This window comes from Anoplolepis gracilipes, chromosome 14 (assembly GCF_047496725.1).
Source record: "Anoplolepis gracilipes chromosome 14, ASM4749672v1, whole genome shotgun sequence".
NCBI lineage: Eukaryota > Metazoa > Arthropoda > Insecta > Hymenoptera > Formicidae > Anoplolepis > Anoplolepis gracilipes.
In genome coordinates, this window is record NC_132983.1 from 9,346,831 (window position 1) to 9,371,165 (window position 24,335).

General features: G+C 35.4%; 1 pseudogene; it reads right to left on the reverse strand.

Moving 5' to 3' along the window:
* Positions 1-14,028: 14,028 nt before the first annotated feature.
* LOC140673306 (uncharacterized) lies at positions 14,029-19,391 on the reverse strand (annotated as a pseudogene).
* Positions 19,392-24,335: the final 4,944 nt, after the last annotated feature.

The window sequence follows — 24,335 nt, forward strand, 5'->3', positions numbered from 1 at the left end:
GAAGCGAAACCAGCAGCTATGTTCAAGCTTCTCCTCGAGTTCCTAATCGTCGATCCGGGAAAAAGGTGTTTTCTTCTCCTGCCGGGTGTTCCCGGTGACCGACTTCACTCTCGACCATGCAATCCGGAAGGAGGGCGTTCTCGGTAACTGCGACCGAAGCGCGCCCGAACGTCACGCCGTGACCTACTTGGAATGCGACCCGCTCGCAATCCGCACCGCTTGCGCCTGTAAATAGCCGTACTGCGACCTGCTTGTAGCGCTAAACGCTCGCCACACACACCGCTTCCGCATGCACATACTGCGACCTGCTTGTAATGCGAACCACTCGCAACCCGCGCCGCTTGTAAGTAGCCGTACACGCCCGCCTTCAATACACACCCACACGGCATCGCGCACACAAGCACACTTGTAAGTAACACCCAACCCGAACACTTGTAAATAGCACGATTAAATAAACGCTTGTTACTGATAATAAGTTCTCATCAATTGGAGTCTTCCCCTTCTCCCGAATCCTGGAACCGACGAGCTTGTCCGAGACGCCGGGAAAGGTGCACCATTACATGGCGCCCGAACAGGGACCTGCTCCGTGAAGACTCCAGTTCTCGTAAACCCTAATGAGCGCGCATCAATTACTTGCCGAAAGAACAAGTCGCACAGTATTTAGACCGCTACGGGGGGTAAACCCCTCCGGTACACTCGACGAGCTGAGAAAGCGACTGCGCCTATTCACCACCCGCCACCCGGAACTACGACACGCATTCACCATGCCCCACTCCGACGACGAGGCCTACGAAGAAATCAAGGCCCCCGACGGCTTACCGGAACGAGCCAAGGCGCTGAATCCAAGTTCGGACGTGGGGACTCCACTTCGAAGGAAAAGAACCGCTCACCTTCCTGGAACGAGTAGAGGAGTTGCGCCAAGCCTATGGCTTCACCGACGAGCAGATGCTGCTCGGACTACCGGAGATGCTCCGCGGCAGTACCCTTCTCTGGTACCGGAATAATTATCCGGGCTGGACGAGATGGACCAATTTCTTGCGAGTATTTCGCACGCACTTCCTGCCGCCGGGGTATCACCGCCAGCTAAAGCGAGAGGTCCAGGGCCGCCTCCAACGTCCAAATGAGCCTTTCCTGGAATACCTCACAGCCATGCTCACGACGATGCGACGAGCCGGAGGCTTCTCAGTGGAAGACCAGTTAGACCAGGTCTATGAAAACATGGACCTTGAGATACAACTTCACGTCTCCTGAGCGGGACTCGAGAGCCTAGACGAATTGACCAACAAGGTGGCCGAACTCGAGTTCATCCAGCGCCGGAAGAAGGAACGACGCCCGGACACCCAGGCTAACGCCAAACCGTCGGTCGCCGCCGCCACTTATAGCCGGGACGACTGTTGCTGGTGCTGTAAGCCGTGTGGACATACGCGCCGGAACTGCCAATGACCGGCTCGCAAATTCTGCTCCCGGTGCGGTAAGGATGGAGTATTGACCAGAGATTGTCACCCATCGAAGGGAAACAAAGACCGGGCCGGAGGTACCGCGGCTACCGCTTAGCGCGAATAGAGTACATCCCCCCGCCGCACATACTAGTCTGGATTCACGGACAAGCGATTTGGGCACTGATCGATTCCGGCTCCGAAATCTCGCTCATTAGCGAGGAGGCCGCCCGACGCCTGGTTGGCAAACCGCCCCAGCCGAGCACGGACACGGAGCAAATCCACCTGGCCGACGGGTCGGTAATAACCATCCGAGAAACGGTGGAGTGACCCCTCCAGCTGGCCGGAAATTGAAACACTAGTTCCTCGTCCTCTCAACATTGGACAACAAATTCCTGGTCGGGGTTGATCTGTGGGCCAAGATGGGGATCAACCTAGAGGCACCGCCAATCAGCCCCGCCCCCGCATGGGTGTCGTCACCGCCAGCCTGGCAAGGGTCACCGCCGACGAAGCAGGCCGGCTGAAAAAGTTCCTGGCAACAGAGCTCAAAAAAATTCAAACACATCCAGGGACCCATCGACAAGACTGAACACCGCATCCGACTGAAGCCTGGTTCACCGATTAAACAACGCTATCGCCCCAGGAACTCAGCGATGCAGGCGATCATCGACCGTGAGGTCGAGAAAATGGAGCACAAAAGGGTGGTCGAACCCTCCAATAGCGCTTGAAGCTCCCCCGTGGTCATAGTGCGCAAAAAGGACGGGAACCACCGATTCTGCATCGACTTCCGGAAGCTGAACGCGGCATTGGAAAAGGACCCGCTACCTCACATCGCCGCCACGCTGGACAAACTCCGTGAGGCGCACTATCTGTCCACACTGGACCTCAAGAACGGGTACTGGCAGGTGCCACTTGCCCCAGAAAGCCTGCCGGCCACCGTCCCGGGCCGGGGCCTGATGCAGTTTAGGGTCATGCCGTTCTGCCTGCACTCCGCATCTACCACGTTCCAGCGGCTGCTAAATAGCATCCTGGGACGCGACCTCGAGCCCGACGCCCTCGTTTACCTGGACGACATCGTCATCGCGAGTCAGACCTTCGACGACCACCTGCGCCACTTAGCGGAAGTCTTCCGACGACTACGAAACGCTGGACTGAAGCTCGAAAAATGCTAGTTTTGCCGGAATAGCTTACGATGCCTGGGACACATCGTGGACTGGCACGGCATCCGAACCGACCCCGAGAAGGTGGACGCCATCCGTAACTGGCCAGCACCCACCACCATCCGGAAAATCCGCCAATTACTCGGTGTAGCCTCCTGGTACCGACGCTTCATCGCCGACTTCTCAACCGTAGCCGCGCCGCTCACCCGACTCACCCGGAAGGGAGCGAAGTGGATCTAGTCCAAAGAAGAGGAGGCCGCTTTCTAACTGCTCAAACAAGTACTGATCACCACCCCCGTACTAGCCTTTTTTTGTTTTTTTTGTCCACGCAGGGGAAATCTCCAAGGAGATACTCAATGCCCGCGGGGACGGAACATTTTTTTTTGTTTTACCAGCGGTGGGAAGAGGAAATACTTTTAGGCACACCCCGAAGGGAGTGTCGGACTCGCCAGGCCCGTCGGCGCGAGCGCCCGGCCGGCCCTATCGACTAAAACCTCCCCTCGTGGGCGGATGTTGAGACCCGCTCACTGCAGGTAAGTCCTACTAACTCTCCTATTGTCCGAGCCACGGGAACACACTAGTACACCAACCGCGATTCGAACAGGCTCAAGGCTTTCCAGCCATCGAAGATATTGTTTAGAGCCTCTGTATCCTGACCAGGGAAGACCTGAAGGAGTCCAGGGATGACGTTTTCGGGACCAGAGTGGACGTTGGCCTCCGTTAGTCCAGTCAGTTTCTCGGTGTTACGTCCGGTGGAGAGAACAAGGAAGTTCCGCTACACGTCAGACCTTTCCATGGATGGAACTCCAAGTTGTAAACTTGTTGATTTCTGTCGTCCAGTAGTCCGATCTCTATGCCGCAACGTGAGAGAGGGAATCATAGTCCAGAGATAAGCCTAACTTTTTACTATCCTACTTATATACTAACCTATTAACTAATTATAAGGTTAATCTACATTATTATTTACTCTATTTACAGGGGCTACCAGTTTTTTCCCAGAAGGCCTGAACTGCACCACAGTTCAGGCCTCCCATGCGATGCTTACTAGGTAAGCCGCACTCTTTACAGACAGTGCAACAGGCCTCTCTGCTGCACTGCGTGGCTATATGTTGGGAATCACCACATTTATAACAACAGCCTGTTCTATTGGATGGTGAGGTACACGCACTTCCTATATGGCCAAAATGCCAACATTTATAACACTGGATAGGTCTCTCGATAATCTTCACTCTAATCGGAGACCAACCAATTTTAATCCTACTTTTGTCAACAATTTTAACGGCCGCATCATACGGGCAACTCGCAAGGGCCATGAGCTGTCCAGATTTCATATTATCCCCTTATTACGTTGACCTTAATTTCTTCTTCAGAGCATTCCTCGTTCTTCGCTAGAGCCGTGATGACGTCCGATTTGCTTGCGGAAACATCAAAGCCAGGAATCAACAGTTCCGCACTCACCTGTGGTCTGAACACTACCGCAGACCCGCCGAAGATGCCTCCGATCTTCTCCTTGTCCGCTTTGATCCTCTTGTCGGATCCTATAACTTCTATAATATAGGCCCCACTAGCTGCTCTTCTGACCTTGGTACCTTCGATCCCTAATTCCTTAATTTTCGGATCTTCCTGTGCACTCCTCAACGCCTCAGCGTAGGACATTTTATCCGTGTCGACTTTAATCAGCACGGCTGCCGATTTGGCTAGTCGTACCTTCCTCTTGTATTGAGGGGATCTTATGCCCTCTTTTTTTCTAGTCAATTCGATCTCCTGGGCTCCTCCGAGGGTTCCTGCCTTTTCTTTCTCTTTCAATTTTTTGGGTTCCTCCATTACCTTTCTGGACCTATTGATACTCCTCCTAGGTGTTAACCATTCGCTAATTTCACTCTGCTTACCATTTTCCAATGTAGATTCATTCTCTTCCCCTAATAATGATTGAGGCAATTCTAAAGAGATACCCAAATCCGGATTATGTTTCCGTACTGTAACCCTCTTATTAAAAGGGGTCGCCGAACTGCCAGATGGAAAACGTCCCCCCGAAATTCCACAGGGCATCCCTCAGGTTTCCAATTTCCTCCTTGAGTATCTGTGAAATTTCCTTCTTCAGTTGTTGATTCCCTTCTTTGTTTTTAAGCTTCCGTTTCGTTTGTTCCTCTTTTTTTATAAAACTCGGCCATCATGGCTCTAACTTCCTTGATTTCTTCCTTTAGTTTTTCCTCATTCTGAGGTTCATCCTCTTCCCGGTATTGGTCCATTGCGTTCCTGACCTTAGCTATTTCTTCTCTAAATACTACATCCCTTCATCTCACCGCTTTCTCCATAATAATACAGACATCCTTCACTATGTCCTTCTTCATTTCCTGCATTACCCCTATCATCTCATCCATCTTAGACGGGCCTTCCTCCACTCTATCAAGCACCTCACGAGGGTCATCTTTCTTCTCCGAGTGATGCTCCTCGTTGCTAAAATTCTCTCCCTTGTGGGCCTGAATGGTACTCTCATCCTTCCTCACTTCTGTCTGAGATTTCTTAACCTTCTTCTGGAGCAATCTATCCAAAAGACCACCGATAGTATTTATCGCGCCGAGAACAGCGTAGCATCTGGTCTTCATTTTTTGTTGGACAATCTTGTCCATATCTTTCTGAGAGTCGATTCAATCTTGAACCTCCTCTATCCAATCCTTGAATGAGATCACCACACAATCAGGATGGTAACTTCCCAAATATTCGAATGGTACAGACTTGCTCACGTCGACTTTCCCTTTGTTAAAGTTCACAAAGCCAGGGGTAATTCCGAACCTCTCATGCCGGATCTCCGTCAGCATCTTCGCTCCCTGCTCAAATTCCGCAATGTCTTGGTAGTGGGTAAGGTTATCCATTTTCATGGTTGCCCCACGCTAGACATAACGCGGATTTTCAAAAATTTGCGCAACTCTTGCGCACCAAACAAGTCTATTTTTAAAAACAGTACAAAAAAAATAGAAATAGGAAAAAGACCAAACCGACCGTGTTGGTGCCCTCAATGAGTGCCAATAACGTCTATGTTAACGCGCATGCGATTCGACAACCCAAAATTTACTGTGCATCGATAATCAAAAACTCGCCCCACAGGGGGTAGGGAATGTCCACAAGGTCCCAAAAAACCGATCGCGCATCCAAAATTCTTATCGCAGCGCTACTGCGCAGCCACCAAAGTTCACATCACTGCTAAAGATTTTCTAGCTCCGCGCTCATTGGTGATCACTACCTTCAAGTCAGTTTCGCAATCTGAGTCTTAGTTCTCGAGTTATTCGCGAAAAACATAATATCGTACTTCCGAACAAACTGTTCATGTTCTATGGTCTAACCAGAGAGAAGAATGAGAGGGATCATGCCCCCGTTTTTTAGGGAATGCTTTTTCCCCGCCGTACAGTGGCGCTAACTGGATCCACAATTGAGTTTTCGAAACTACGTGGCTGGATCCACTTTCCAGTGCGGTAAAACGACCGATTGGTTCGAGTCCGTGCTAGATCCACAAATTGTGATTCGTGTCCGTGCTAGATCCATAATTGTGGATCTCAAAAGTACGAAACATATAATAGATTTATTAATATGTTTTATTAAATATTATTAGTTGCGCGTGATCTTTTTCCACTTTAGTATACCTGTATATTATGAAGTAATATATATGTATATATAGAATTAAAATGCATATTTTATTTCACATAAAATTTAATGTTTTAATAATTTCAATAAAAAAGTATTTTAATAAAATATATATGTGTATATTACTTCAATAAATATTACCAAAATGAAAAACAAGATTATACGCAATAATGTTTCGTACTTTATTATTAAGTGATGTATATGTGTACTAATAAACTGACACAATATATATATATATATATATATATATATATATATATATATATATATATATAAAATGAAATAACTTTTATTTAATATTTTGTTAAAAGTAATTATTGGATTAGCAAGACATTTGCGCTTAAAATGACACTGCTATACATATAAGACATAAGCACAACATAAGTCGGATAATTTTGAATTAGATTAACCATACATATTAATTAAACATAATCCGATTTATATCATGTTTGGTGTCCTTTTAATCGTAAAAATCTCATTAATTCATTAAAATTATTTTCAAGTCGATAAAATGCGAAATAAAAGTTTTAGTTTTCATTTTATTGTATGTTTACATTTTATAGATAAGCGAGCTCTTTAAAGATCTTCGATGCGGGAGCTCGAGGAAAGTGAGAGAGAGAGAGAACGAGTAAGGAGCAAGCGAGATGGCCAACATCAAAGAGAGTTCCGAAGCTCGCGAGCCTTCCTTTATCTCCGGTCTTTCGTATTGTATTTCATCTTAGCATAGAAAATAAAATTTTAACATTTCGCATTTTATCGGCCCAAAAATAATTATAATCGATTAATGAGATTTTTGCGATTAAAATGACATCAAACACGATATAAATCGGATAAATTTAATTACATAAATAATGAAAATAATGCGTGTCTGTAATTGTCTCTTGCGTCATATGTGGGACAAACTACAGACACGCATAAAAGAACATATTAATAACATAAAACTAATTTCAGACAGACATTCGGTTATTGCGGAACATAAAAAGAAAAACATACTTTTATTTGGGACGATGTGAAAATTTTGGATTATGAATTTAACTATCACAAGAGACTTATTTCGGAAATGTTACACATTAGGGATCAGAATAACGGATTAAATTCAAATAAAGATACAGAATTGTTAAATGAATCATATTTTGACATATTACAGGAACTAAAAAACACATAATAAACTTGTTTGTTAGACGATGATAATTTCGAAAAGCAGGATGTTTGTCTGAATATCAGAAAGGTTGTTCCTCGACCTTTAGATCAGCATTATTAGTTTAATTGCGAATTTGTTGGATATGAGTTGCTTCTCTATCTTTTGTAAGAGCGTTTCGTGAGAAGATAAGTTTTTTGAAAGTCATTATGGACAAGAAAAGTAAGCTCGAAATCTTTAATTCAGCTTCACATTTGTAACACGACATTATTTTGAGCGATCAGCATAGTGAGACTCTTCCTTTTTTTTCTTTTTTATAGAAATCACGGCCTCGCGCTTTTTTGAAAAAACGCATGATTCGTCAGCATTGGACGATTATTGTTTCTCGCCCTCTACCGAAGAAGGAATCATTGTCCTACGAAGAAAAAAATTTTTGTCTTCTTAATTCAATAATTACTTTTAACAAAATACGAAATAAAATAATTTAATTTTATTAGTAATTTGGGTAAGGATAATAGAATAATTGGGAAAAATAGAATAGGTTGAAGAAATGTAGATTTATAAATATTTATAACTTCCATTTTTTGACGATAAAATCGACACAAAAATTGAAATCGTACCAAAATTTGACAATCTACATCAGAACAACATATTTGACCTCAAAGACAATTGGTTTATAAATTTATCCTCTACACACTTTCCTAAAGAGATACAAGGCTTTCTACAATTAGGCGATAATTTCAGCGTACCTTCCACCTCTAGATCTAAGATAGCTACCGATTTTATCAAAAATTTCGAAAACAATCTAAAAAAAGTTCCTGCCGAAAAAAGGACATTGTTGAGAAGTCGAACACAAACCATCATTAAATCACTTTCCACATCATCCTTTCCACAAAATGAAACCACTAAAAAACTAATCAACTTACAATCAGCTACTAACAACTTCTTAAAAGGAAACTCGAATCTTATCCTTATCAGAGCGGATAAAGGTAATGTTACTGTTGCTTTGGATAAAGACAAATACACCCAAATAATGGAAAATTTATTGTCAGATAAAGAGACTTATATTTTATTAAATAAAAACCCTATTAATAAACTAATCTCAAGCCTCAATGACATACTCAAACGGTGGAAAAAACAAGAATACATCTCGACCATTGAATATCATAAAATGTCTTTTAGTGAAGGTAATTTACCGCGAGCATATGGGTTACCAAAAAACCATAAGATGAACATTCCTTACAGGTTGATTGTATCATCTATCAATAGTCCATTATACATCTTAGCCAGTTGCTTACAGAAAATCATGTACGACAGCTTCCCGAAACCGAATAGTCACATTGCAAATAGTTTCGATCTAGTCAACAAATTATCTAATTTACATATTGATAATGATTATGAGTTGTTTTCGCTAGATGTAATCTCACTGTTCACTAACATCCCGATCAATTTAGCAGTAGAAAGCATATCAAAGAGATGGCAATATATCACAAATAATTGCAACATCCCGGAACCAAAATTTTTAACAGCAATAAACCTAGTCTTAAACTCTACATACTTTGTCTTCAATAACAAATTTTATCAACAAACTTTTGGCACACCAATGGGCTCCCCACTCTCTCCGATCATCGCCGACATAGTCCTACAAGACATAGAGGAGAAAGCATTGACGTTATTGAATTTTACCCCTCCCATTTGCTTCAGATACGTAGACGACATATTAATATCGGTACCTCCAAAATTTATTGACGAGACATTGACAATTTTTAATTCTTTCCATAACAGAGTACAGTTCACTGTGGAAAAAAATGACCACAACAAGATTAACTTTTTAGACCTCACACTCATTTTAACTAATAACCATCTAATATTTGACTACCATAAGAACACGTTCTCGGGTAGATATCTCAATTTCCATTCCCAACATCCTAATAACCAAAAAAGAGGCACTGTAATAGGCTTAATTGATAGAGTATTCTTATTATCACATCCCATGTTCCATGAAAAGAATATCCAATTTATAATAAAGATTTTACTGGACAACTCCTATCCAACCGATTTTATATTCAAAACAATTAACAACCGTATAAAGTTTTTAATTAACAATAGACCATCCGACAGAAAATCACAAACACCCAATAATAACTCATATTTCACAATTCCATATTTGCATATAGTAACTGATAAAATAAAGAATGCTCTAAAAGATGACATCAGATTAGCCTACTACAGTATTAACAAAAACAACAAATTGATTAAGACACACAAAGATCCTGTCCCTATTTCCATGAAAACAAACGTGGTATACAAAATTGTCTAAATTGCGACGCTTCTTATGTTGGTCAAACGGGTAGAAAGCTGAATACTAGGATAAAAGAACATAAGACCAATATAATGAAGCCCAATAACAACAAATCAGTGATCACTGACCACTGCCTAACATACAATCATGATTTTGACTGGGACAATGCACAAATACTAGACAATGAGCCCTATTACACAAAAAGACTGATATCTGAAATGTTATACATCAAACGACAAATAAATAGCATAAATCTACAAACAGATATAGAATGTTTGCCAGCTATTTACGATGATATAATAAACAAACTGCCTAAGATCTAATGTCACCTATCTAACTCTTTCCATCTTAAATGTATTTTTCGCCCTTGAGCTCATTACCATCTGTACCATCGGCATAACCACACGTTAAACATCAGTTGCGCGATATATATACCATAGATTCAACAACACACAAACGGAATGCATATCCTGTAAGCTTTTTCTGAGTCACCACCATTATACACAAACTAGCTGTAAATAACTTTATTACAAACAGGTATTTATTATACTCATTTTATTAATATAGACTTAACCCCTCAATCTAACTGCATACCTCCCTCGGTCTGGAAACCTCGGAGAATTGCCTCGCGGGATTATTATGCAAGCTGTACAATAAAAGAGCTGATCAAGTTGGATCGTTTTATATATATGTAATTTATACAACTAACATGCGACAAATATGTACAGCGGTTCTAAGGCATTGATCCATTTAATCATGCGAATACGATCACGATTTTTAGTTCACACATTGTTTACGCCTTTATTATGCGATGTTTTCTCATTAATTTCGTTTTTATCTATTTATAATTCATTTATTTATTTTATATATTATGCTGAAGAGGATTCAAAACATGAATCGAAACGTTCAGATTTTTATTATAATTTCCGTCATTCTATAGAATGTTACTAATGTACTTAATGTCAATATACCTGCGACACATCACTTATATAAAAAACTTATAATTTTGATTCACATCTTCTCGCTCCTATTGCCTCTTTCTTACTTACTTATTTATATAAATATTTATATTTTTTAAAATAATATATTTATTAATAATATATAATCTATATAATATTTTATATATTTATTTATTTTCGTAATAAAAAATATTAATCCCCCCGCCTCTCCCTCTACCTCTTCCTTTTCCCCTTCCCCTCCATCTTCCTCTTCCTCTTCCTTTCCGTCCAGCGAACATCGCTCTCCCTAATAATTGGACTAATTGTTCCGGCTGCAACAAAAAATAAATATACGTTTAATAAATATCATATATTAAGACAAACTTGAAATAATCTCGTATGTGCAAAGAGTTAAATATAAAATACATATTGTTACGTTTGCGGTCTCGAAATATATTTATATAAAAACAATATACTTTCGTAAATATACGTGAAAGCGAAACAAAAAAAAACGAGTTAACGTAAACCGTTCCGCAATTTCTTTTATAGTACATGTGCATGTAAAGTGGCACACTACACACATGCGCGTTGCGTTTGAAATCAGCTACTCGCACACGGAAAATGCGTAATGTACCATTTTTATATGCACTTGCACTATAAAATAGTATGTGATACACGTGCGGGTTGACTATTGCCCACTCGTGCGGGTGATCGCATGTGCCGAAGGCGAATGCGTCCACTCTGCACGAGTGGACAATAGCCAACTTACCGCATTTGTATCACAATAACACTTTGCCGTTGTTACCCATGCAATATGTGCGGTTGTCAAAATGTTTATACACTACTCACAAAAATTAAGGGATCAAGAAAAATTATTTAAAAAAATAGCAATTTTTAAAACATTGTAACTCCGCGAAAAATGATTGGATTTTAATTTTCCAAACGGCATTTCAAAGCTTGAAACTTCTTCTTTTGAATGCTTTTTGAGAATTTCAATTATCTTTTTTTTTTGAAACGGCACAATGATAAAGCTTGATCCATCAAAATTAAAATTTTTAATGCAACTTTGTTACATTGCACCTGGCGTGGAAAAAATCATAGAGAATTTTTGTTACATGCATCTTATAGCAGGATCTTTTCCCTTTAATTTGAGGGGTCGACAATCGCTGTACGATTTTTTTGACTGAGTTATTCAGGTTTGAAGGAAAAGTGGTCACTTTGACTTTGATCGCTTATAACTCGTGAACAAATCAACGTACAGCGCTCAACAAAAAACCATTAGAAAGTTAACCTTTTCGAATGCTTTTATTGTTTTTTTGTTAGTCCTACTTTTTCTAACAACAAATCGAGTTTAAAAAACTAGTAAAAAATCTCATATTTCTCTTTTTTCTTTAATGTGATATATCGTCGCCTAGGAAGGCGCAATAAAAGTCACTAAAACAGTTTTGTAGTCCGATTATACCTCAACAATAAACAATAACGTTTATCAACTGAATTTTTTTTTTTACATGTGTCCATCGCACAAGTTGCCGAAATTACGGAAAACTGGGGAATTGATCTGCTCTATTAGAGTAAATGAATGCAAAATCTCTAAAAAACAATTTTTTCTTTATTCTGAAAGTTATTGCGCAACTTTTTAAACGAATAAAAATAATTTTTTTTAAGAAAATACCGCCGACATTAGCCTTGCCCAAAGCGCACCACGTGGTTGTACGATCGGATTTGCGCTTCATTGTGTCTGTGTGTTTGTGTGTGTATGTGTATGTATAACGTGTGTACGTGTAAAGAGAGACCCCACGATGCGTCACTTTCGCGGTATTTTGTGACTCCAAACTTTCTTTTATGTGTGTCGTATGCGTGTAGTATGTGTGTAATAAAAAATTTGTTATGCCAAAAAATTAATAATGTGTATTTCCTCCCCTTCTAAAAATAATGCGCGCCCTCATACTGCATTTATTACCCGGCAGTTTTTAAGAAACAATCATATTACGGTTTTGAATCATCCAGCAATGAGTCCTGATCTGAACCCAATTGAACACATTTGGGACATGATGGGACGACAATTGCGACGCAATTATCGACATATTAATACCTTAGCTGAATTAGAGCAAGCATTGCAGAGAATTTGGCAAAGAATTCCGCAAAGCCCAATACGACGATGTATTAACATGCAACAACGTCTTCGAGAAGTTATTTTTAGAAGGGGAGGAAATACACATTATTAATTTTTCGGCATAACAAATTTTTTATTACACACATACTACACGCATACGACACACATAAAAGGGAGTTTGGAGTCACAAAATACCGCGAAAGTGACGCATCGTGGGGTCTCTCTTTACACGTACACACGTCATACATACACATACACACACAAACACACAGACACACAATGAAGCGCAAATCCGATCGTACAACCTCCACGTGGTGCGCTTTGGGCAAGGCTAATGTCGGCGGTATTTTCTTAAAAAAAATTATTTTTTTCGTTTAAAAAGTTGCGCAATAACTTTCAGAATAAAGAAAAAAATTGTTTTTTAGAGATTTTGTATTCATTTACTCTGATAGAGCAGATCAATTCCCTAGTTTTCAGTAATTTCGGCAACTTCAAGTGCGATGGACACATGTAAAAAAAAAGTTTTAGTTGATAAACGTTATTGTTTATTGTTGAGATATAATCGGACTACAAAACTGTTTTAGTGACTTTTATTGCGCCTTCCTAGGCGACGATATACCACATTAAAGAAAAAAGAGAAATATCAGATTTTTTACTTGTTTTTTAAACTCGATTTGTTGTTAGAAAAAGTAGGACTAACAAAAAACAATAAAAGCATTCGAAAGGGTTAACTTTCAGCTTTCTAATGGTTTTTTGTTGAGCGCTGTACGTTGATTTGTTCACGAGTTATAAGCGATCAAAGTCAAAGTGACCACTTTTCCTTCAAACCTGAATAATTCGGTCAAAAAAAATCGTACAGCGATTGTCGACCCCTCAAATTAAAGGGAAAAGATCCCGCTATAAGATGCATGTAACAAAAATTCTCTATGATTTTTTCCACGCCAGGCGCAATGTAACAAAGTTGCATTAAAAATTTTAATTTTGATGGATCAAGCTTTATCATTGTACCGTTTCGTCAAAAAAAAAAAGATAATTGAAATTCTCAAAAAGCATTCAAAAGAAGAAGTTTCAAGCTTTAAAATGCCGTTTGGAAAATTAAAATCCAATCATTTTTCGCGGAGTTACAATGTTTTAAAAATTGTTATTTTTTTTAATAATTTTTCTTGATCCCTTAATTTTTGTGAGTAGTGTATTTATAATATAAAATTTATTAATTTTTACTTACGGTTAATATAATTGGCTGAGTCGCCGTCGTCGCCATCGTGGCCGTCGGGGCCATCGGGGCCGTTGTCGCCACCGTGGTTGCCGTGGCCGTCGTTGCCACCGTGGTTGCCGTGGCCGTCGTCGCCATGGCCGTTGGAACCACCGTGGCCGTCGTCTCCACCGTGGTCACCGTGGCCGTCGGGACCGTCTCTGTCGTCGCCACCGTGGTCGCCGTGGCTGTCGAGATAGTGACTGCTGTGTGGCCGTCGTCGTCGTAATTATTTTGCTCTGCAACAATAAAAACATTTTATATAATATATAATATATTTAAAGTAATATATACAAATATAATTATGTCACTTACCAACAACGTCACACTTGACACTTAACACTGTCGCAGACAATGCCAGACTGCTTACGAGACTGCTCGTACTGGGGGCTGGAGGCACGAACAATGTGAACTCGGCGCAGGCGCTCGACGCTTCGGCCAATAAAAGCACACTTCGAATAATAAAAGAGGACAGATACATTATTCTATCTTTTTTCTACTTGTAAACTGACAACGATACGGGCTGCAAGATTTTTACTTTTCGATAGGCGTGACAACGTTAAATTTTTTTTTGTATTAATAATGTACTATGTATTATATACTTATTATATATATTTATGATTTTAATATAAAATTATTAAAAGTTTTTCTACATAAAAAATGTATCACAAATCGATCAATTTAAAAGAATAAAAGATAATAAATATATAAATGATGCTTATGTGACTAGGATTATGTACGTAAAAATAGCAGTGAAGAAAAAGAAAAAAAAACAATAGAAAAATAGTATTGTACAATTCAATATCTTATAAGGAGAGAGCGCGAATTTTGGGTCATTGATTTTGATAGGAATTTTTTTCTAGTATAGTACTCTAGTTGAAGATCTATTTGAATAAAAGGATAGGGCGCAACCCTCAGCTGTTTTTGAGAATATTAATTTTTAAAAAATAACCATATTCCTTATATACTTATGACTTTATACCGCTCAATGTGAAGATGGTGTAACTCGGGTACTTAGGTCCGTAAATATCATGCTGCGAACTTGAGTTCGATTTCCATTTCTCGAGTTTCTTTTTCTGGTTTTTTTTATTATTCTTTTTATGTAATTTTACAAATATTTATTTATTTAAACAAATTTATCTACAAATATTTATTTATCTACAAACAAATTAATTTGTGGTAAGATCTAAAATTGGCGATAATACTACAATTTTTGTATTACATATCATCTTCATAAGTGATAAATGACTATTGATTAATTAAAAATTATATAATATATGTCCTGTTTGGTGTCATTACGAATATCTTTCTAATTAAATATTAGCCGATTTATGTTGTGTTTGGTCTCATTTGAATTATAAAAATCTCATTAAAATTATTTTCAAACCGATAAAACACGTAATAAAAAGAAATTATTTTTTATAGTAAGATGACATGTAATACAAAAATTGTAGTATTATCGACAATCTTACATCTTATCACAAATTAATTTGTTTTTAGATAAATAAATATTTGTAGTAAAATTACATAAAAAGAATAATAAAAAAAACCAGAAAAATTCGAGATACGGGAATTGAACCCTAGTTCGCACCGTGATACTTATGGACCTAAATACCCAAGCTACGCCGTTTTCACGCTTAGTGGTATAAAGTCATAAGTAAATAAGAAATATTGTATTTTTTCTAAATTAATTTTCTTGAAAACCGCTTATCTTATATATACAGAGTGGACCATTTTAATCCATCCAGTCGAACATCTCGAAAATCAAACCCGGGAGAGAAAAATGTTTCAGACAAAAGTTGTTTGGTTTCGAGGGGGCCATAAGATGGTACCATTGGTTTGACCTTGAAAAGTCATTTGAAGGTCACGTGAAGGTTGCTTCAAGTTTTTTAAATGGAACACCCTATATATTTTTACATATTCTTATAGCTCATCTCGAGAGCTTTCCAAAACACTTATGACAAAGTATTTTTCATTAAGTATTTTTTGAGTTATAAGGCTTCAAAGTTGCAGTATTTTGACATAAAATACAAGATATCTTGTAAAATATTCATTTTTTGATTATCTTACTCTAATACTTTTATGCACAGAATAATGAGACGAATCAATTGGCGTAAAGAAAACACATAATTATGTTAAAGTAAAAGTCTGAATTTGCAACTAGCAGTTACACATTTTTATTTTAACATAATTATGTGTTTTAATTATGCCAATTGATTCGTCTCGTTATTCTTGTATTTTATGTCAAAATACTGCAACTTTGAAGCCTTATAACTCAAAAAATACTTAATGAAAAATACTTTGTCATAAGTGTTTTGGAAAGCTCTCGAGATGAGCTACAAGAATGTGTAAAAATATATAGGGTGTTCCATTTAAAAAACTTGAAGTGACCTTCACGTGACCTTCAAATGACTTTTCAAGGTCAAACCAATGGTATCATCTTATGGCCCTCTCGAAACCATACAACTTTTGTCTGAACCATTTTTCTCTCCTGGGCTTGGTTTTCGAGATATTCGACTGGATGGATTAAAATGGTCCACCCTGTATATATATATATATATATATATATATATATATATATATATATATATATATATCCATCCATCAATCAATTTAAGGGCATGTCTTCATAATGAAGACATGACTTCCTTGAAACGAATGAATATATATACATATATATATGTATATTATATATATGTATCCATTAATTATTGTAAGAGCATGTTTTCATAATGAAAACATGACTTCCTTAAAATAAAAATTGGAAATATTTAAAAAATTTTTTTTGCCATTTATTTTAATTATACCCTTTCTTTTAATACCAAGTTAGTTTAAAAATATATTTTTGTAATGAAGTATGACATTCTCAAAATAAATGTTATATTAAAATTGTTAGTATAATCTTTTGAAATATAGAAATATAATCTTTTTAAAATAAATATATAAATAAATAAATCTATATAAAAATCTATATAACAATAAAACTTACTCACTATTTTATTTGTTAAAAATATAATTTAACTGTGTGTGTGTATATATATATATATATATATATATATATATATATATATATATATATATATTACAATGTAATAAAATATTCTTTTTAAAAGGATTACTAAATAATAGTAAAATTTTCTTTTAACTTTTGGAATATATATCTAAAGAATAAAAAATTTAATATAGATTATTATATGTATATGTATATTATTTTTTTGTCATGATGCAAAGATCGCAATCACAGTTGAAATAATTACATAAATCTTAAACTAGCAGGTCTTATTATGAGAAACTCTACATAATATAGATTTCCTGTAAATAATTGAAAAAAAATCAGTTATATATTTCTTGATATCTTTTTTCCCTATTTGTATATTAAGATATTTTATTTTTAGTGATTTATCAAAATTACTTATATATTTCACGATATTCATTTGTACCTTGCCTTGTAATTATAAAATACCATGTATATAATATAATATGTATGTATACATGGTATATATGTCATATATATCATATTGTACTTTCTTAACTTTTTATTATCGTTATATGTACCTCATATTATCATTGGTATTAAAAAAATGCATGATTTTACAATTTTTTAGCATGATCGTATATTATAACTTTTAATTTATTTATTTTGTGATGAGACCTACTAGTTTATGATTTATGTAATTACTTCAACTGTGATTGCGATCTTCTAAGAAATTGAAAAATTCATGCTTCTTTTTCTTAGTACTATAAAATAATATTAACTGCAAAGTAAAATATAATATACGTTTTTGATAATAAATGTAATATCATGATATAACACAGTACATATTATTTTACACAATGATAAAACTGCAAGATACATAAAATAATAAAGAAAAGAAAAAAATAAGTACACATTTATTTTAATATATCACATTTTCTAAATAATATTATTATCACGTATTCTATGCTATGCTAGTTTATTTTGTTTTCTTTACCTTTTACTTACTTAAAAACTTTCCGATTTTTCTAATTTTCCTATAAGAAAATTTATTAGTTTTTGCGGCACGATTATTATATCTTGTGCGGGAATATAATTTTATCGTAAGCATGTATTTTAATATTTTAATATTTGTATTCGATGCTCATAACACTTACCATGTTTATCAAGCCACTCTGGATGTTTATTCGTTGCGTTTATACATTCTTTCATAATTTTATCCAGAATCTGTGTAGATACTCAGTGATATTGCCACGTACCATTAAATGTCATTAGTTGTGTTTTAATAATATTTATATATATAGAGTTGTTGGTCGCACTAATTTCGTCATTGTTGGAACATCTTCATCTTCATTTTGATATTCACGAAATTCTATATATTTTTCATTTGCTGTCGATTTATCCATTGGAATTTTCATGATATCGTTGCGACAGTTCACAGTTGCTTTTAGCAGTGCTTTTTCGCACCAAAAATCCAGCAAAATAGACAATAGCATTTTCATCATAACTACTGTCAGATGAATTTACACTTTCGATTTCTTCTATATTACATTCTTGGAGAAGAATATTTACATCTTCAGTAAGCAAATCGATGTCAGGTTCGTCATATTCCCCAACGTTATTGATCGCATTCATAGAATTTTCAATCCTTTTAACGAGTCCACTTGGTTGATTTATGAGAGTTTCTGGACATTGAACGTTGCCTTTGTCACTGGCTTGAATGTATCCTGTGGAAAGTATATGTCTGACAGACAATCGGACCATTCTTGCAGTTGGATTGAGATTAAATCCTCCGCGTTGTCTTACACCGAAAAAATTGTATTCTCTATTTTAGAAGAATTCCTTCTAAAGCTTTCCTCCAATAAAATATTCTAAAAAATTCAGAATATTCTCCTCTAATGATCTTTTGTTAAGAATAGTATATGAAATAAAGAAAATATTCTTAAATTGTATCATACAAACCCTATTTGCGCTCACACCACTAGAGGGCATTACGGTATATTTTTCCCGTAGATAGAAAAACCTCTCGCAAAATATAAGAACCCCAACTTAAGAGAGCTCAGTATCGGGGCTCTTAGCCCTGAAGATGCAAACTGCAACGTTTGCGAAATGTCATTGCGTGCATTACGCTGTTTAATCACGCGGCATCCATTCGGAAGTCCCCAGTTTAGACAATTCTAATGGTCACGAAAGCCTCAAAACTAGAAGTGTATATATTCTTACATATTAAGAATATCTAATACTTTTCTATTTTTTAGAGGATTTCTGTCTTTAGTTAAGAAAATCCTCTTGGCGCTTATTTTAAAGGAAGATATTCTAAAAATAAGTGTTATATTCTTAAAATGAGAATATGATTTTTTCGGTGTAGTTTTGAAAATAAGTGTTCCACTGAATCTTGATTACATAATCCTATCGCAAGCTCAAATCCTTCATATTGACTTGAAAGATGTCTAAAAGTTGCAAGAATAGCTTTTGTAGTTATGACAAAGCCTCTAAAACAGGGAACTTGACTTATATTTTCTGTTGACTTAGACCATCTTGAACACCATTCGACAAAATCTGTTAATAAATTTTCGATATCTGGATTTTTAGAGGATAATGGTCGTTTGCCGCCAAATGAAATATTGATACTGTAAGAGTTGCAGGCATCAATAACATTATTTAAGCGCTCTGCAAACTCTGCTGCTGCTTGCCACGTATTTGTATTTAATTCTTTTTGGCCAGCTGTTTTTATTATCGCGGCAGAAAAAGTATGACTCAACATCTGAAATGCTCTTTTCACATTCATAGATTCAAAACTGTTCGGATGAATGTATGCTTCTGTTATATGAGATAATAGATTTGATTCTCCTGTTGTGGCATTATCAATAGACCATGTCGATTCAAAATCAGAGAATCACGCGATAATTTTACCATCACAATAAATATTTCCGTGCGTTCTGAGGAAGTTTACTAATCCTTTTATTAGATGTGGGAAGTCAAAAACGATGCATTATATTTTTTTCCATTGTAAATAAAGAATGGATTTTCTGGCTTAATACCGAGTTGAGTATAAGTTTGATTACATGTATCTTGATCACATGTTAGAAGTCGCACATCAGCACCTGTTTCGCTCAAGATTGAGACAGATGTCTAGACATTCTTTTAACAATGTTATTATTTTTTCTGCTTTCATGTATTTTTCTGGGAGAAAATATGCTAAAGGCTGTCGCCAAGTATTACGTGCATTTAAACTGTCCAGACAAAAGAAAAAAATGCATTTGCTTCTTTCTGGTTTTCTTCCTAAAGGTCCAAGATCGACAAGACCTTCTACTTTATCTAATTTTAACGAATATTCTTCATAAGGTTTTATGGCCATTTCATCCCATTTCAAAGAACACACTCTTTCCTCCATTGGTAGCTGGGAAATTTTTTCTTTTAATTTTTTAAATATGAAGTCACAAAATCCTGGCCGTACATCATATTCTTCTAACCATTTTTTAATAGTTCGCTGTCCACGGAAGTTATAACCTGTTTTTCTTAAGCGACAGAAAGCAGAAGGTGAATAATAATACAACTGTCTTGCCAGATTTTTTTCTTCTTCTGTATATACTGATTTTGGTGTATGTAGTTGCAAATTTATCATTGCCTTTGCAACGGGATGTAGATCTTGCTCATTTATCATATTTCTTAATACTTTTTTCTTTTCTTTATCTTTTTTGGTATTTTACGTATTTTCGGAATGTGGCGTAAGCGATATTTCAATTTTCTTACTTGTCTCTGTAACCGGATATTTTCAGATTTTAGATAATTTTAATTTTCGTATAGAGATGACTTATTAGTGTCATATTATTTTGATCTTTTAGGTTTTTATTTGATGAAAGAGGCGTCTGAATTGTTTCATGTGTAGACTCGAGATGTTTATTTACTTCCGCGTTTGTATTTAATGGTGGAGACATGAGTACTCTTTCATGCGTAGGTGATTAGGTATAGCCATTCCGTAATGTCTTCCTCTTCCATAGAAGTATCAAAATGTAAATGCGCTCCTTTATATTGTTGTGAATGCTGTTCTAAATTCTTATCCGCTATCATATTATTATTATTATTATTATTATTAAGTGAGGATGTGGCAGTCGTTTCCATGAAATTTATTTCTTCTACATTTGCTTGAGCACAATGTACGTCTTCCATTTTGTTCCTTTTCTTATTCTTTTCTATATTTGACATTTCAATAAATGGAATTGGTACAGCATCTGGCTTCAAACCTTTCTTGACATTATTCGTGAAAGAATCTTGAGGGAAATGGTCTTCACATAATCCCGCACGTCGAAGTGAGTTGAGAGACCATTTTTGTAATTTAGTATTTCCTGCAATATCAATGATATAAAAGAATTAAAAATTATATATAGTTATACACATTTATTCGAGCATATATAATTAATTTCTCTAATTTTATAATATTATAAATTTAATCTTTCATGCGATACTATCAATATTGATAATAAATATACATTATTTAAGAATTAATATATTATAATACATACATATTTTTTAGATATGTAGATACATATATACATATATAACAATTAGAGAAATTATATATGTTAATATATAGTGTATAAACTATGCAGAGAATAAAAGGAAAAACATCATATTATTACCCTCCAAAAACAGTTAAGTATAACAAAATAGTTTAAAAACAATGGAAAAGTATATATAAAACACAAAAAAAATTTTAATATTTTTTTATTAAAAAAAAATTGTATAAAGGAATTTTATAAAGATATTGAAAATAATGAAAAAAACTTCATTTAAAATAAAAAGAGTAATTGCATCTTACAGAAATGCATAAAGATTAAATAATAAATCGACTTTACATTATTACTTTTTAAAAAATGAAGTACATTTAAAAAAGTAGTAATAAAATGGTCTTATTTATTTACTTTGGGATGTGAAAAGCATGAGAAATATAATAGTTTTTGAAAAAAATTAAGAAAGACGCGAGATATGTTTGGAGCATTGGATACTATATCGGATAAATGCTGTATCCTATATATACATACAATAGACAAATAAAAGACTACATTTTTCCATGATAAATATATAACAAAATGGAATTGAACTGATTGATTGCATTTGCGTTTATATATTGAATGAAAAGAGAAGGAATTTCTTGAAATATATATATATATGTATAATATTAATAATCTTTATTGCAAATAAAAATATAGAAATAATGAAAGTAAATGCAGTTTCTATGCACTTGATTTTAATTTATATTTAAGTCATAAACTTTGAAAATATCTAATAAAAGAATAAAAGAGAATTTATCATTGAAAGTGTCATAAAAAATTCTGTTAAAGAAAAGTTTATTATAATTCATATTTCAAATTATTCATAAATTGAATTTCAGGTATTTATGCATTATAAAGAAGTCAAAAAATTATTCATTTACTTAATACAATATACATATTTTTACAATATACATATAAGTATATATACATATATATATATATCTGTATATATATATATATATATATATATTTATTTATTTATAAAATGTTCACATGTTTTATATCCTATTTCTAATATTCGATCATTTTATTACATATAAAATACAAAAATAGATTATATGAAATTAAAAACTTACCACTGTTACGTATCCATAAATTGTCTCTCATCTGTGTGTAGCGGGAATCTATATAAATGTTTCCCATTACATTTTTCATTCGAGCAATCCTTCTATGCACTTCTCAAAGAAACAATATTTATCTTCGGACATTGTTCCACTTCTTTGTCAATTGAATAAAAATTCACAAACAAAACTTTTCCACGTAAATAACTGACAATGAGATCGATACACTATATACGCACAAATCTGTGAAGAATTCTTCATAGATGGAATCGCGATAAAATCCGTTACGGACAATAAGCACGAAAACAAATGTAATGTACAAGTACTTAATCTTAAATTCGCTCTAAACGAGAAAAGACACTCGCGTACCGTGACCGAACGTAGACTGCGAAGAGTAAACTGATAATCCTCCCCTCCTTCCTCCTTCCTTTGCCGCTTACAACACAAAGACGACAATTACTATACGTAACGTTTAATGCTTCTATTTCGATTCATTTTTATACAGAGATCGGAAATAGAAAAGAGTTGACTACTGTTGCCATCATGTTTTGCCATTTCATTGTCAGACATTCAATAGTTTAGAAGATATTTATAATATCTTCTAAATTATTAATTAATTATAATTTATAAGCTTGTATTATTATGTAATGTACACTTAATTACATTTAATATTACACTTTTGGAATTATTTTACACATAACAGAATATTTTTTTACTCAATAGACTATTCGATAAATATTTATTATCTCAGAATAGTGTATCGTACGTTTGCAAACTATAGGGACTATGTGTTGCCTATCAATACATTATTATATTGTGACGCGCGTGATCTTTTCTTTTTTACTTTGGTATATGTATGGAGTACATATAAAAATAAAATATTTATAAATAAATTAAAACTTGTATTTTATTTATAAATATTAAACACACAAAATTTAATTCTTCTAATAATTTGAAGTAAAATATCTTAATAAAAAATGTATAATATATGTGTACTCCACACATATATCAAAGTAAAAAAAAGATAACGCGCATCACAATATAATACTAATGTCTCGACTTTGGGATCGAATCATGATGAACAATCATGGATCTATATCAACGAACCAATTAGACGTTTTAAAACATACTCTCTCTCTCTCTCTTTCTCTCTCTCTCTCTCTCTCCCTCTCTCTCTATATATATATAATCATTAAGAAAAACGGCCAATAATCGAGCAAAATTTAAATATATGTTGGAAAAATTATATAAAATTTATTGTTCTAAAATTTGAAACATATTAAAAGTAAACGTTTCGGCTGTACGCAACCTTTTTCAATACCATTTTTACCTGCATATAGTGAAACACAAAAAACCAAAAGTAAAGCTAGATAGCATGTCCACTGGGTCACATTAATATAAAAATTCTAACGTCAATGTACAAATAAAGATGAACCAACATTACAAATTCAACGCAAAATAAAGTCTACGCGAAACGCAGGTCTCACACAATAATTATTTAGACAACACGCGACGATCATCATTTTTTTCTTCGTAGGACAATCATTCCTTCTTCGGTAGAGGGCGAGAAACAATAACCGTCCAATGCTGGCGAATCATGCGTTTTTTCAAAAAAGCGCGAGGTCGTGATTTCTATAAAAAAGAAAAAAAAAGGAAGAGTCTCACTATGCTGATCGCTCAAAATAATGTCGTGTTACAAATATGAAGCTGAATTAAAGATTTCGAGCTTACTTTTCTTGTCCATAATGACTTTCAAAAAACTTATCTTC